The 16,191-nt window shown below is 42.3% G+C and overlaps 1 non-coding gene across 1 annotated transcript; it reads left to right on the top strand.

Annotated features, from left to right (window-relative positions):
• The first annotated feature begins 12,052 nt into the window (after nt 1–12,052).
• Nucleotides 12,053–12,159, top strand: LOC138398497 (U6 spliceosomal RNA). The gene has a single exon (XR_011235985.1). It is a non-coding gene; the product is annotated as a U6 spliceosomal RNA (small nuclear RNA).
• Nucleotides 12,160–16,191: the final 4,032 nt, after the last annotated feature.

Below are 16,191 nucleotides of genomic sequence, written 5' to 3'. Positions count from 1 at the left end.
GAACCATAAAAATAGAATAGAAAAAATGGAAGCAAGTAAATTATCAAAGAAACAATACAAGAAAAATGCCCAGAATTGAAAAATAGGAATGTTTATAGTAAAAGGTCCTACCACTGAAAGCAAAGCAAAAATAAATTTAAAAGACACATTATCATTGTCCCTAAAGGTAAATTCTTATTATTCTAGGGCTTAGAAGAAAGTAAAAAATCAAAATGTAGTAGTAAAGAAGGGTCTTGCCCATCCTCTAACATGCAAATACATGCAATGTCCTGTCTTCATAATACATATTACTCTGCAACCATTAGAAGCTAAAAAAAAAAAATCATAAAAATGTTAAAAGATATTGATGTTTTAAGGCATTTTATACCGGCTTCTTTCATAATTATGGCAACCAAAATTCCCTGGTTTAAACAGGCCTAGAAGACAAAGTAGGTGACCAGAGAGAGGGAACTAGGAAAACAGCCTCCCTTATAATTCTGCCTAGTGGGTGGCGAAGGCCGACTGTCTTAGTCTGTTTTGTGCTGCTATAACAGAATATTTGAGACTGAGTATTTATAAAGAACAGGAATTTATTTCTCACAGTTCTGGAGGCTGGAAAGTCCAAGATCAAGGCACCAGGATTTGGTCTGGTGAGGGCCTTCTTGCTGCGTTCTCATGTGGCAGAAGGACCAGCTCACTGACAAGCCCTCTTTTATAAAGGTCTAATCCTATTAATAAGGAAGGAGCCCCCATGAGCTAATCACCTCTTAAAGGTCCCACCTCTTAACACCATCACATTGGCAACATCTGAATTTTGGAGGGGACACATTCAAACCATAGTACCAGCTGGCTACTATATAATCCTGGAATACTAAGTAAGACTAGTAAATTTCTCAAGATGACTTCCTAAAGCTCCAAAATTCCCTTGATAACATACAAAATTTTACCAGTGCATTAAAAAAATCTATCAAATGGCCAACCATAACAACTGCAAAATTAAAATAAGTTTTGATAGTATGTTTCTATTGATGGTGCTTTTATTCCCTCAAAAGTGTTCTTAACATTGTTACATTAGTTTTGCAATTAAAAAAATTAAGTTCCGGGCCAGAGAGGTGGCTCTTGCCTATAATCCTAGCACTTTGGGAGGCCTTTAAAGCAGGAAGATCACTTGAGGCCAGGAGTGCAAGACCACCCTAAGCAACATAGCAAGACCCCCATCTCTACAAAAAATAAAAAAGCCGGGCTTAGTGGGATGCACCTGTAGTCCCGGCTACTCGTGAGGCTGAGGCAGGAGGATCTCTTGAATTCAGGAGTGTGAGGTCGCAGTGAAGCCATGACCTCACCACGGCACTCTAGCCCGAGCAACAGAGTGAGACTCTGTCTAAAAAAAAAATTTACTTCTAATAGCTTCCTGCTCCTCACCTTCTCAGTGGGCTCCTGGGAATCCTTGGATCCTCCCCACTGGTATGTCTCAAGATGAGTTTGACAAAGCTGCTGAGAATTTTAAGCGCCTCAAGACCAAACCAGCAGATGATGAGATGCTGCTCATCTACAGCTGCTACAAATGACTGCAGGTGACATAAATACAGAATGACCCAGGATTTTGTCATTCTGGGTCAAAGCCAGTGGAGGCAAAGCCAGGTGGAGTGCCTGGAATGGGCTGAAAGAGACTGCCAAGGAAGGTGCCACTGAAGCTTACACCAACACAATAGAAGAACTAAAGAAAAAGTATGGAATATAAGAGACTGGATTTGGTTGCCAACCATGCATTTAACCTAAATTGATACAATGTTTATGTTTTTTCTAATACTGTGGATGTGAAATAGTGAAAAACAGTTAGCCCAGTTCCTCAAGGCTATTCAGGATACAGCTCTAACAGATTAAGGACTAACATAATTACTGACCTTCTCCGAGTAATTTTTATCAGAGATCAATTAAAAGTATATTTGTTACTTTAAAACAAAAATTAAATTTCTTTCTTTTTCCTTTAAAATAATTGGCCTCGGCCGGGCGCGGTGGCTCACGCCTGTAATCCTAGCACTCTGGGAGGCCGAGGCGGGTGGATTGCTCAAGGTCAGGAGTTCGAGACCAGCCTGAGCGAGACCCCGTCTCTACTAAAAAAAATAGAAAGACATTATATGGACACCTAAAAAAATCTATATAGAAAAAATTAGCCGGGCATAGTGGCGCATGCCTGTAGTCCCAGCTACTCGGGAGGCTGAGGCAGTAGGATCGCTTGAGCCCAGGAGTTTGAGGTTGCTGTGAGCTAAGCTGACGCCACGGCACTCACTCTAGCCTGGGCAACAAAGTGAGACTCTGTCTCAACAAAAAAAAAAAAAAAAAAAAAAAAAAAAAAAAAAAAAAAAAAAATAATTGGCCTCAAGTACAAAATGGTAACTTGAATTTATCTTGTTTACTCTCATGACATGTTCCAAGATGATTTTGTGAAGACCTAAGTGTTCCATTTAGTATTAGAAAGAAGTAAAATGTTAAGGGATGTTTAAGCTCTGTAAAGTTGAATAGAATAGCAGTTGAATGACAGGATATAATTACAGATCACTAAGGATGTGGTACAAAGTGTACCCAATCCCACCTCTTCATACTTAGCTGAGAACAGAGTGCTTTGGTGAGATACGAGATTAATAAAATATCCAAAGAAATAATAATTCTGGAAGAACCAAATCTTCCTGGTTAGAGCGATCAGAGGTGGAAGAATTATTACTAAAATTTAATAAAATCTCTACGAACCGTAATGGACTAGAATCTGTACTACTCATGTGTCATTTAATTGAAATCTGCCTTTTATTTTTACTTTGTCGTTTCCCAGGGATATTTGTTCAAATACTCCAACTAAACGCACAAGTCTTCTATGAGCAAATACCATGCCTTACATATCTCTCTATCTTAGGTTAAGTTTCCCTTAAAGAGAAGCTAGACCAAGTGGGGACAGGTAGTTTGTTTGGGATGCAACCCTAGGAAGCAGGAGTTAGGAAGAGGTGAGAGTAAAACAGGAGAAGAGAAAGTCTTTGAAAGCTATGTTCTCAGCTTGCTAGTTCAGGTCACAGGCCTGTCTGAAATCAGAGGTGGCCCACAGGGATGTGACATGAGGCACCGAGAGCACCTGTTACACTCACAGACCTAGAATCTTGCCCTACACTCAAACGATTCTCAGTGAAAGCTTTCTGAGCCGTGTAATCCACCCCAGTGGCACGCCAAGGCTTCCTGCTTCAGTCAGGGACGGCGTCGAAGATCATCTGAGGAGGAGTTGCGCTCTTCCTCTCACACCTGCATTCCAGGACCTCATTTCATTTGGTCAGGTCCATGTGTCCTCGTAGCAAGCAATAGAAGCCTTCTCATGCTAGCTGAAGCTAAGGGGTACTATGAGGTTGTGGGTATCTCAGGAATCCCAAAACAAGCCTGAAGCTGAGTCTGGATTCAGAAATCTGAAGGTGGCCCTTTCTCTGCATGCTGCTGCTGCTTCTCCGCAAGTTTTACAGTGAGCCGTCATGCTGAGGATTTTAGGGATGAGAACTGGACAGAGGAAGCTGAGTTGCTGCTTATAGATACCCCAGAGGGCCGATTGCATCCTGCCTAATAACCTCTCCTTCCTGCCCGAGCCACTTTGAGTTGGGTTTCTGTCACTGGCCTCTCACTCTTGCTCAGGCTGGTTCTCGAACTCCTGACCTCAAGCAATCCTCCCACCTCGGCCTCCCAAAGTGGTAGGATTACAGGTGTGAGCCACTGCACCTGGCCCACCACCTAAATACTACTTCAATACGGATTATAACAATTTGTTCTTTTCATCACACTATAATATAAAAACACTCACCAGATATTTTCAAAGTTTTAATATTGTATTTTAATATTGTATAGTAATCACTTCTTAGTTTTCTTTCTTCCTTCTATGTGTTTGTTCCGTAGGAGCTACAACCTCAGCCCTATAGGGGTTGGAACTCTTCTTTTTCCAGGAATAAAATGCTAAACATTTCCCACTAAGGCTGTCTCCATTTGGCCTGGATTTTTTCTTGTCTTCTTTGTCCTGTGACGCCCATTCCCTGTATAGTCCTCAGGGCTGGTTTCCCTGCAGGTCCTTCGCTCATCCAGCAGTGTAACTGTAAAAAATAAGATCTCCACTGGGCATAAATCAAATGGAGAAACAACACCCAGCTCTAAAGGGCAATAGCACGCAGAGGAGATGAGTTATCCTGAGGCATAGCAGTGCTTTCAGCATAGCCCGTCTGTCAATAACAGAGCGTCAAAGTGATAGTGATGCCTGAGAAAGCAGTTTTATTTTAAAAGCTCAAATTTTAAGTCTAAATGAGTCAAATTCCCTCCTTCCAAGTGATTTTTTTCAGTTCTGCGTGGTCCATATAACTAATATCTGCCAGACGTGGAAACGCCTCAAACTAAAGGAATAATTCTACTTAACAACCAGATAGTGGCACTGACTGGGGACACGTCCAGTTGCAACTCAATTCTACTAGGCACGTCAACCCACAGGCCAAAGGAAGAGAGGACCTAAGTTCCAGAGGTTACAGCTGGATTCATGAGAATTTTGGAAAGGTAAGAAGTTTCTACAAAGTTAAAAAAAAAAAAAAAAAAAAGGAAGGAGGAGCGGAGTGTTAAAGTCTTAGGCTCCTTATCTATACAGCCATGGGGACAAGAGGAGAAGCAGGTTTGGCGCTGTCTCCGAGACTGTGCAGCATCATCACACCTGCCCGGACTTTCTGTGCGGCCATGCTCTGACCTCAGCGCCTGGTTCTGTGACCACCTGGCCTCTAAACCAAATGGACACTTCGTGACCTCAGTTCTGTCAACTGGATGCCTGTCTTTACCACTCCCCTTCCCTACCCTGCCTGTCTTCCCTGCCAAATACCACCGTTCCCCGTGGTGTCCGATTATAATCCCTGCTCTTTCACTAATTGGCTGTGCAATTTGGGGTTAATCAGTCAACTATTCAAAACTTCAATTTTCTTATTGTAAAATGAGGTGTTTAAATGAAGTAGTTTCAAAGATCTCTTTGAATTCTAGAATAACACTGCCTCTCTGTCAGGCTCCTGGAGACTGTGGCCTGTCCCTGATTAGTCCTTTGTCCATAGAAAGGGTGAGTAGCAATTAAGTGCATTGAACAAATATGTCACAGCACAACATTCTTTGTAAAATATATGCTTTCCTGTTAGTTGGACCCTTAAAGTAACTGCAATTTTTAAATTAATTCTTCGTAGTCTAGAATTGGACCAGGTACAGAATAAAGTTTTCTTCTTACATAATACCATATATCTTATTCTCACATACAGTATGAAGCATCCAGTGTTTTTGCAAATAATGAAACCAACAGTGGCTAACATATACAGAAAAGAAATTTATTGGAAGGACACTGGATGTTTAAGGAAAACTGGAGAATTAGCTTTGGAGACAGGAACTCGGGTACACATGGCACAGTCAGGATCTCACCTGAGGTTCAGTCAGCAAAGGGTGTCAGCCCTAACATCATCAGCCCTGGACACTTGTCACTGACCTCTGCAGTCTCAATTCCATCCGGCCACTCTGAATGGTCTCTGAGCATCTCTGGCCTTGGTATCACACCCAGAAGATCCAAAGTCCTGGGAAAGAGCATCTGATTGACAAAGCCTTGGTCAAATGTCCAAACATGGTTTCAAGGGATCTGGAGGAGGCTGGGCGAGGTGGATCATGCCTGTAATCCTAGCACTCTGGGAGGCCGAGGCGGGAGGATCACTCGAGGTCAGGAATTCGAGACCAGCCTGAGCAAGAGCGAGACCCCCATCTCTACTAAAAATAGAAAGAAATGATCTGGACAGCTAAAAATATATATAAAAAATTAGCCAGGCATGGTGGCACATGCCTGTAGTCCCAGCTACTCGTGAGGCTGAGGCAGAAGGATTGCTTGAGCCCAGGAGTTTGAGGTTGCTGTGAGCTAGGCTGACGCCATAGCACTCTAGCCCGGGAAACAGAGTGAGACTCTGTCTCAAAAAAAAAACAAAAAACAGGGGATCTGGAGGAAGATTATTCATTTCTCTCCAGCTTCCGGAGTAGGAAGTAAGATCGTGGACTTCACTCATTTTTGGATTCATCAAAATAGAAGGAGTGTTTGGATGCTGGACAAGTGAAAATGACAAATATTCACTGCATAGTTTTCTTGCTTGTGATTATAAATTTAACACATCCTGGAGGCCTATGTAAGAGGTTTTACTATGCTATGGCCTGGTTTATATCTGATCAATTATCCCAATATTACTTTATCTCTTCATTAATTTACATGAATCAGTTGTTGTTCCAGTTAGTGAAAACATATTCATCAGTATACTGACTAATTTATTGGGCTAGCTTTTCATATGTACATGAATCCTCTGAATGATAAAATGAATATTAAAGAGTGAATAATGAATCACTGGAAAAAACCACATCTTCATTCTGAGCACAGGCTGTCACTGACTTTTTTTTTTTTTTTTTAGGCAGATCTCTCTGTTATCCAGGCTGGAATGCAGTGGCACAATAGTAGCTCACTGTAACCTTGAACTCCTGGGCTCAAGCAATCCTCCCACCACACCTAGCTAATTTTTAAAAAAAATTTTTGTGGAGATGGGGTCTCACTATGTTGCCCAGGCTAGTCTAGAACTCCTGGCCTCAAGCAATCCTGCCACCTTAGCCTCCTGAAGTGCTGAGATTACAAGCGTGAGCCACCATGCCCAGCCCCTTTAGAACTTCAAGTTCCTCCCCATACCAGTCTGCACAGTAGTTCTGACTCCCAGCTCCACAGGAGGAAGTGGGTCATGCAGTTTGGGTACAAAGAATGCATTAATCATCATACAGGTTTTGATGCATGTAACAAAGACCCTCAAGCAACAACGTATTAAATAAGATAGAAAAGTTTGTTTCTCTTAGTAAATGTCACCTCACTCTTCACTGATATGATACCTACTTGTCCTTCAGGTCTCACTGGAAATGTCATCTCCTCTGAGATGCCCTCCCTGATGCCATCTACACAAGGTAAAGTATTCCCACTCGGTTCTCTGAGCACCTTCTAGCTTCTCTATGAAAAAAAATCTTAATTTTTGTTATGAGTTGTTTAACTTTTCCCCACATTACAATTAGCAACACAAGGGTAGAGGCTGTGTTTACCTTGTTCCTCACAGTATCTCCAGAGGCCTGGCTCCCACCTGCACATCACAGGCACTTAATTGGCTAACTGTTCTCATAGGTGGCAGGACTTGAATATTCCTGGTTTATCATACACAGGGCTGTGGCCTAGAAGATTTTTTAAAGAGTAAATAGTATTAAAAAAAAAATCCAGTTAGATAGTAACCATTAATGCCCCCAGTATGACTGAAGATTTGGAAGAGAGCAAGAACAAATATTTCCATCTGAAAGACCTCAGCTTACAGGGCAAGAGTCAGCAAACTTTTTCTGTAAAATGACAGAGAGTAAGTATTTTAGGCTACATAATCACCGCTGCAAACTATTCAACTCTTGGCAGTGTAAAAGCCACGACAGACAATATGTAAACTAATGGGTGTAGCTGTGTTTCAATAAAACTTTATTTATGGACACTGAAATTTGAACTTTATATAATTTTCATGTGTCATGAGATATTATTCTTCTTTTGATTTTTTCCAACCATTTAAAAATGTAAACACATTCTTAGCTCATGGGCTTTGCAAAAACAAGCAGTGGGCTGAACTTGGCCCATATGGGCTATAGTTCGCTGATCCCTGTTAGAAAGCACATTTTTGGCAAAGAAGAATCTCCACCTTTGGTTTCTTTCTTTATTCCCTCTACACATTCAGTGTAATTTATGTTCATAGACACCTACTGTGTGCCTGGCACTGGGCCAGATGGCAAAGACAGCCAAGACCTGCTCTCTGCCTGCAACACCAGGTGCCATGGACCTAAATATCTGCATATAGGCTGGCAGTGACACGTGCCCTAGGGAACCCACAAACTGCACTTGCAGCCCGTAGTTGAGGGGATGGGGAAGCACTTCATGACAAGGCAGCACCTGAGAGGCGTGAAGCGGGTCAAGCGCCGTGTGGAATCTGCAGCAGCCAGGCTGGCTGTGGCCCGAGATGAACCCCCCAGAGGGCCGCGGGAAGAATGGGAAGGCCTGGGCGGGCCGTGCCAGGGCCCTCAGGGCAGCAGAGATCACGGTCTTGTGGGCAGCCCAGGACCAATGGGGACAATTCACCTGGAACTCCCAACAGTGTATCAGTTCTTTGATGTTCTAACTTTCACAACAGTAAAAAGTGGTTTCTGAAGCTATTTGAATCTTTTTCTGTTAGTAGTGTACCAAACAATCCACCTGGCATACTCTCCGAGAAAAACGGATTGCATTCCAGAAAGCCTAAGCGGGGAAAGTGCCGTCCGTGCACTGCAGCAAAGGGAGTCGTGTTCTCTCGGGGCCACGGTTTACGAAAGGAGCCACTGTATGGAAGCAAGAATAAAATGATACTCTCAAATATTCATTAGATTTCGGGAAAACTCTGAACTCCTCTCAATGACACGATGCCCAACCTTGATCCATATTAAATAAGAAACCCTCATTGTGTGCTTCAGGGGAAAATTACTCAATATTGTATTGCTTCTTTTCTTTTGGCTTTGGTTAGAAATCATGAATAGGAAAATAGTAAATCACTCATCCCAGCATAAAATATAGGAGGCAGGAAAAATCAAATCATGTTGCCAGAATGAAAACTGAATTTTCATTCAGTTGGTTGCAAAATACCACGTTGCTCACCCAACCAAAAATTCAGGATGACTCTCTTTAAGCGCCTCAGATTAAAAGATACCATCTTGGGACAGAGGATGCTCAGGAAACGGAAGTGAAATTAATCTGCGTTCGGGGATCACCTCCCGCACTCGGACACACGCACTGTGTGAGGGGAGACGAGCAGTCCGGTTGCTGGCGCCCCGTGAGCTGTGCCGGTGGGTGCTCAGGCAGAGCAGGCAGCTCTCCTGCCACTCGGGCATTCGCCCTGCTGCTCCTCTCGGCCGGCCTCATCCATCCCTCCTCTCCTTGCCGGGGTCATAGATTAGTAGATAAGAGACTCACGTTCAGGCCGAGTGCCGATCAGTAATGAATCTGAACAAACCACCGTGGTGCAGGATCAAAACTTCAAATTAATTAATTTATTTTACTTGCATTTCTTGAATAAATATTACATTTATATGGTTCAAATTTCAACACTTAGATATGGAGTAAAAACAAAACAAGACTCCTTCCGGCCACTATCCATCAGGCGTTCGGTTCCCCTCTCTATAGGTAGCCTATGTTGTTATGTTCCCTAAATATCCTTTTGGAAACATACACATATACATATTTTTTAAGCAAAATTTTAAAACACACTTTTAAATTATGAAACTAATTGGATTGGTTGAGGTAAAAGGCTAGAATGAAGAGTTGCAAAATGCAAAACTCAAGCAAAATAGACATTTTTTTTCCTTTCTCATATAACAGTCCAGAGTAGGTGTTCCAGGTTGGTGGGTGGCTTTGTACCATGCAGCTCCCGCCCCAGGGGAGATGGCCTGGCACAATGATTGTGGCCTAAGGGTTGGACATCATAAATTTATATTTTGTTGCTGTCTGGGAACCTCCCAAAGGCTATGACGAAGCTTCTCTTTCCTCCTATCAGTAGAGGACGTGGGGGGACCAAGGTGCAGAGGCAGCTGGGGTTTTTGGGAAACTGAGCACATCCCAGCTTAAGGCTCGTGGATTTTCAGCGTGGACTCTCACGTGGAGGCGTTAACCCTCGCTTCTGATCTTTCTAACACATCAGAAGCATATTTTTCTTTGCCATAACAGGGAAGTAATTATCTCCCAAAGATGAATCAGAAAACCGCTGGCAGCTTGGAAACAGCAGCCCAACCCCACTCTGAGCTGTTAAGGTTTAGAAAATGTTGGGGAAAGGTTCATCCAAAACATCAGAGCAGCGAGGAGAAAGGGGGAGACGTGAAGAAACAAAGAGGAAGAAACCAGGAGGAAGAAAATTCTGACTGTAAGCAGTAAAACACGCTCTCTGTTGCTCAGTGTGACTAGCTGTGTTTACCGTTTCCCTGCAACCTTTCCTGTCCTAAAGAGCACCCCCTCCAGAAAGATAATATTCACTGTGTTTGAATCTTTTCTGAAATGAAAAAGGCCTTGAAAAATGTATTTGCATCTCAAGAGCTGAAGCGAAATATTTTCCTGTGTTTGAAAGATGAAAAGATCAGGGGCCACGGCCAGCTGAAGGGGGAGAGAGGGGTGCTGTCGCCACCGAGAGCAGGAACGACCATGTGGGCCCCGCTGCTCTGGGACACACCCCGTAAGATTTGCAAAAACTGCCTCTGAGCCTTCTGCTTTTTACTTTTATATTTTTTTGGTTTTTTGCTTGTGTGTATGTTTTTTGTTTTTTGTTTTTGAGATAGTCTCACTTTGTTGCCCGGGCTAGAGTGCCATGGCATCAGCCCAGCTCACAGCAGCCTCAAATTCCTAGGCTCAAGCGATCCTCCTGCCTCAGCCTCCCAAGTAGTTGGAGCTACAGGCACGCACCGCCATGCCTGGCTAATTTTTCCTATTTTTAGTGGAGACGGGGGATCTGGCTCTTGCTCAGGCTGATCTCAAACTCCTGACCTCAAGCAATCCTCCTGCCTCGGCCTCCCAGAGTGTGAGGATTACAGGCATGAGCCACCATGCCCAGCCCCTTCTGCTTTTTATAATGACACCTCTTGCTCACCTCTAACTAGGTACAAAATCATCCCCAGTGAGGCCACTGGTGAGGGCCCCTCCAGCCCTGGTATTATGGGCCACCAAAACCAAAGTCACTATGTCCTGGTGATATATTCGATTCTCTACAACAAATCTGGAAATACTGCCGAAATGCTGAGGACCTATTGTGGAAGACAGGAAGAATTGGGAGTGCCCTCCTGAATTCTGACCCCGAGGCATTCTTTTTTTTTATAGTTTCCCAGTTTTATTTATAATGTTAAAATATGTATATTTTAAATAAGAATAGGTTTCTCAAGTTTTGTTTTGGGGTGACAAAACCCACATACTAAACCAGTCAGGATGTGTGTTCCTACATTTCAGATGTTTATTTTTTTTAAAAAGGGAGGAAGGAAGGAAGGAAATAATGACTCTGTGAGTTTATTTTCCCCATGGGCAGGTGCTGTCTGCCTGTTTCCAGTACTCCCAGTGCATCGCTGAGCGCCAACAGCAAACTCAACAAATATTTCATTAATTCAGAAAGTAATGAGCGATTATAAGTATTTATGTTTCAGGATGTTAATCTAATAATTATTCATAATATTAAAACCCAGAAGCAATAAATATCCAATAATTGGGAATGGGTAATAGGCATGATATATATTATCACTATTATTGTCCATCCCTGGGATGGAATATTATATAGTCATTAATATATTTTAAAAGTACTGGCCAGGCGTGGTGGCTCACGCCTGTAATCCTAGCACGCTGGGAGGCCAAGGCGGGAGGATTGCTCGAGGTCAGGAGTTCGAGACCAGCCTGAGCAAGAGTGAGACCCCATCTCTACTAAAAAGTAGAAAGAAATTAGTCAGACAACTAAAAATATATACAGAAAAAATTAGCCGGGCATGGTGGCACATGCCTGTAGTCCAAGCTACTCGGGAGGCTGAGGCAGGAGGATCGCTTAAGCCCAGGAGTTTGAGGTTGCTGTGAGCTAGGCTGACGCCACGGCACTCTAGCACAGGCAAAAGAGTGAGACTCTGTCTCAAAAAAATAAAAATAATAAAATAATAAAATAAAAATATATAAAATAATTTTAAAATTTTTAAAAATTAAAATTAAAAAAGAAAAAGAAAAAAAAGTAAAAGTATTTAATAGAATACAACATGGTTGAAATCTAAAAGGTGAAAAAAGCAAGATACAAAAATGTTCATTATCATCAAAATGTTGTTAAAAATATATCTGGACAGAGACAAGATTGGAAGGAAACATACTATTTTTTCTCTTTTATTATTTTCAGTTTTCCAAATAGTCTATAATGATCATGTATTACTTTCATAATAAGAGAACATAGTTAACATTAAAAACACATGTTTGGTGCTCGCTTTGGCAGCACATATACTAAAATTTGAACAATACGGAGATTAGCATGGCCCCTGCACAAGGATGAATAAAAAGCCACACGTTTGACTAACTACTTCTTTTATATATTTATGCAATATCACATGAAATCAGAATAAAAATCAAGTCTGCTAAGGTGCTAAGGTAACATCAACTCTAGAATAGTCAGGACAATAGATAACTTGCTATTCTAGGCTTTCTAATATAATTACTCAAAGTATAAACTTTCCCTCCCCCACTTCCCAGGTTAAGAAATTTTATGGTCCTCTTGAAATCAGGTGGAAGGTGCGACAGCTGAACCCCCTTCCCACAAGGCCTCCTCCTTCTTGCCACCCCAACCCCGGCACTCCCACTGCACACACGGGCTTCTGGGGTGCCCAGAGGGGTGAGGAGGCCTCACCCAAGCGCAGAGCAGACGTCCTGGAGTGCGTTCTCCAATGCTTCAGCGGCTTGGAGGAGGCAGGATAGACTGAAGGGCATTAGTGGAAGGGGAGGGTGTGTTAGGTAGCACGTGGATAGTCAGATGTGTCTCCTTCTTGGAAGTCAGAGGAGGAGAGGATGTGATCCTTTGTAACCAGCCTCTCTCTCTTCCCACTCTACTTTTGGGAACAAAGTGGGTAACAGCATTGGCTCTAGAGACTGACAGACAACTGAGCAGACAACTTGAGGTCAAATCCAACTGCACCTTAACCAGTTGTGTGACCTTGGGCGTGTCACCTGAGTTTTCTGGGCCTCAGTTTCTTCACCTGTTAGGTGGATAATCAGCACTATGAGGACTAAATGAGGTAATGCGTATGAAGTGCTTACCTTGGCCAGACACACCGGTAAGCATCGAACAGCATTAGTTTTACTTTCTATTTTGAAATAATTTGAGACTTAAAGAAAATTCACAAGAATAGTAAAAAGAATTCTCATACACTTTCGCCCAGATTTCCCTCAAATGTTAACATTTTCCACTCTTACTCTCTCTCTCCGTATATATGTTGATCCTTGAACAACAGGTGTTTGAACTGCACAGGCTTCACTTATACACAGGTTTTTTTCAACTAAAGTCTGATCAAAAAAAGAGTGTTGGCCGGATGCAACACTGGGTATACGGAGGGCCAACTTGGGCACTTGAGTATGAGCAGCTTTTGGTATACACCGGGGGCCTGGGGGCCTGGAAACAATTCTCCACGTATATACTGAAAGACCACTGTATATACATATATATGTGTGTGTGTGTGTGTATATATATGAGTATTAGCTATTAATTTTTAAATTAGCATTTAAATTTTTATCAAAGTAATAAATGTATGTGGTTTTAAAAAATCAAATACTGGCACTACGAAAAGCACTAGCCCTTGCACTGCCCCTCCCACCCCAGCACCACTGCCCGGATGGGACCGTTTAAGCTCTTTTAATTATGTCTATTTTCAGTTCTTCTTGTCATGACTCTATGTTCCTGATAATGTGCTTATACCGTTACAAACAGGTGAGGTTTAGCTCACTTGCGTCATCCCCCATCCCACAAGCCGCCCAAGGTAGGGGTGGAGAGAGGACAGCACATCCTCCAAAGGGGCCCCTTTGCAACAGCTTTCTGGAAAGACGCTGCCATCTCAGCATCTCAATTATCGAAACTATGCTTAAAAATCATTAGATTCATACCCATTAGGATGGCTATAATTAAAAAAAAGAAAGAAAAGAAGTGTTGGTGACGATGTGGATAGCTCTTTTCACCGCCACCCCTACTTTGTAAGATGAGGATGTCAGAGACCTGCCTTTTCTCTCACTTCCTTTCTCCTATCTTCCTGCTCTGTCATCTGTACTTTTATTTTTATATCATTAAGGTTAATAAAAGGTTATTCTCTTCTGCAATCATGATGAAGTCTTCAGTGCTTTGTCTTTAAAGTTAGCAGTCGAGAGTTCGTACCACTGTGACTATGTATGTGTTGCTCACGGCACTGCATATAACTGCTTTCCTTTCTTGAACAGCTTTTTCTCCAGCCAGAACTTTTTTGTCTTCCCTTCCACCCTCATTAAGTTTCCCTGCCTTTACTGCTTACTTAAGTTGTTCCACACGCCTAAGGATAGTATCGAATCTTTGGAATCCTCCTTTCCATCCCCTGTTCTGATGCTGATTGACTACTTTCTGAGAATGCTGCTCTGCTGTTGGCCCTGAGACCTCGTTCAGTGATTCTCCTGGGTGGACTCAGTTCTATGGTCCCGTGTCTTCCTCTTTTAGTAATATACTTCCTGTATTTGTTGGTGCACGTCTCCCGAGAAAAGAGAAAGGCATGTGGATGGTAAATTTTTGAGTCCTTGCATATCTGAAAATGTCTTTATTTCTATCCTAACACTTGTTTGATAGTTTTTTGGGTATAGAATTCTAAACTGGGCCGGGCGCGGTGGCTCACGCCTGTAATCCTAGCACTCTGGGAGGCCGAGGTGGGCGGATCGTTTGAGCTCAGGAGTTCGAGACCAGCCTGAGCAAGAGCGAGACCCCATCTCTACTAAAAATAGAAAGAAATTATATGGACAGCTAAAAATATATATAGAAAAAATTAGCCGGGCATGGTGGCGCATGCCTGTAGTCCCAGCTACTCGGGAGGCTGAGACAGGAGGATCGCTTGAGCTCAGGAGTTTGAGGTTGCTGTGAGCTAGGCTGACGCCATGGCACTCACTCTAGCCTGGGCAACAGAGTGAGACTCTGTCTCCCAAAAAAAAAAAAGAATTCTAAACTGAAAACAATTATCCTTCAGAAATCTGAAGGCTTTATTTCTCTGTTTTCTAGTTCCCAGAGTTATTCAGAGAAAATCTAAAGCCATTCTTATTCCTATTATAATTTTTTATTTGTGACGTTTCCCCCTCTCTCTTTGGAAACATGTATGATTTACTCTTTTTCTATGGTGGTCTCAGATTCCACTATGACTTGCCTTAGTCTGAGTCTATTTTTATGTATCATGTTAGGCACTTAGTAAGTTACATACAGGAACTCATGTTCAGTTTTGGGAAATTTTCTTAAAACCTGTTGATGATTTCCTCCTATGTCTCCCCTATCCTCTCCTTCTGGAACTTATGGTCAGATGTTGGACATTTTAAATCCGTGGCTCCCATTTTTCTCTTATTGTTTTCTCCCTCTTCTGGGGAGAGGGCTGTACTTTCTCAGAGATTATTTTTATCATCATCTAATCCCTCTTTTTTTTTTTTTTTTTTATTTTGACAGAGTCTCACTCTTTTGCTGGGGCTAGAGTGCCGTGGCGTCAGCCTAGCTCACAGCAACCTCAAACTCCTGGGCTCAGGCAATCTTCCTGCCTCAGCCTCCCGAGTAGCTGGGACTACAGGCATGTGCCACCATGCCCGGCTAATTTTTCTATATATATTTTTAGCTGTCCATATAATTTCTTTCTAGTTTTAGTAGAGACTGGATCTCACTCTTGCTTAGGCTGGTCTCGAACTCCTGAACTCAAGCAATCCTCCCACCTCAGCCTCCCAGAGTGCTAGCATTACAGGCGTGAGCCACTGTGCCCGGCCTTCTAATCCTTCTTTTGAGGTTATCTACTTCAGGTTTTTCATATCTGCTTTTAATTTTGAAATTTCAAAAGGCTTTTCTTGTTTCCTGATTTGTTTTTTATAATATTCTGTTCTTATTTTATGGTTAAAATATTGCATCTATTATATTAATGATGGCTTTTGGTGTTTTCCTCTCCCTGCATTGTCTGTTTCCTTCAAAATTTGCTATTTCTGTTTGTTTATTTGTTTGGTGCATTTATCTTGTTCCTAATCTTAGGGGGAAAGCTTTCAGCTTTCTACCCTTAAGTGTTACGTGCACTGTGGGTAAAACAGAGTTTTAACCAGTTCTTGTTTTAATTTCCTTTTCACTCCCAATTCTAAGGTAACTAATGCTACCAATTTCAGAGTATTTTAGGGTTTCTGGATTGTCAGTGGGTGGTTTTAAGATGTCTTCCCTGTAAGCTTAGGACTCTATCTCCTTTAATAAAATATTGATGATGTGGCCTATGATGGTGATAACCATGGGATTCATGATGGCAGACTAACCACACATCTCTCTGTCTTGAGATCTGAATTAAATTGCGAGTACATGAACTGTAGTATAAACCGCAATTGTGAAGAGA

Source organism: Eulemur rufifrons, chromosome 17, assembly GCF_041146395.1.
Source record: "Eulemur rufifrons isolate Redbay chromosome 17, OSU_ERuf_1, whole genome shotgun sequence".
In the NCBI taxonomy this organism is placed as follows: domain Eukaryota; kingdom Metazoa; phylum Chordata; class Mammalia; order Primates; family Lemuridae; genus Eulemur; species Eulemur rufifrons.
Note: the sequence above shows the minus strand (reverse complement) of the source record. Positions and strands in the feature narration are given on the sequence as shown.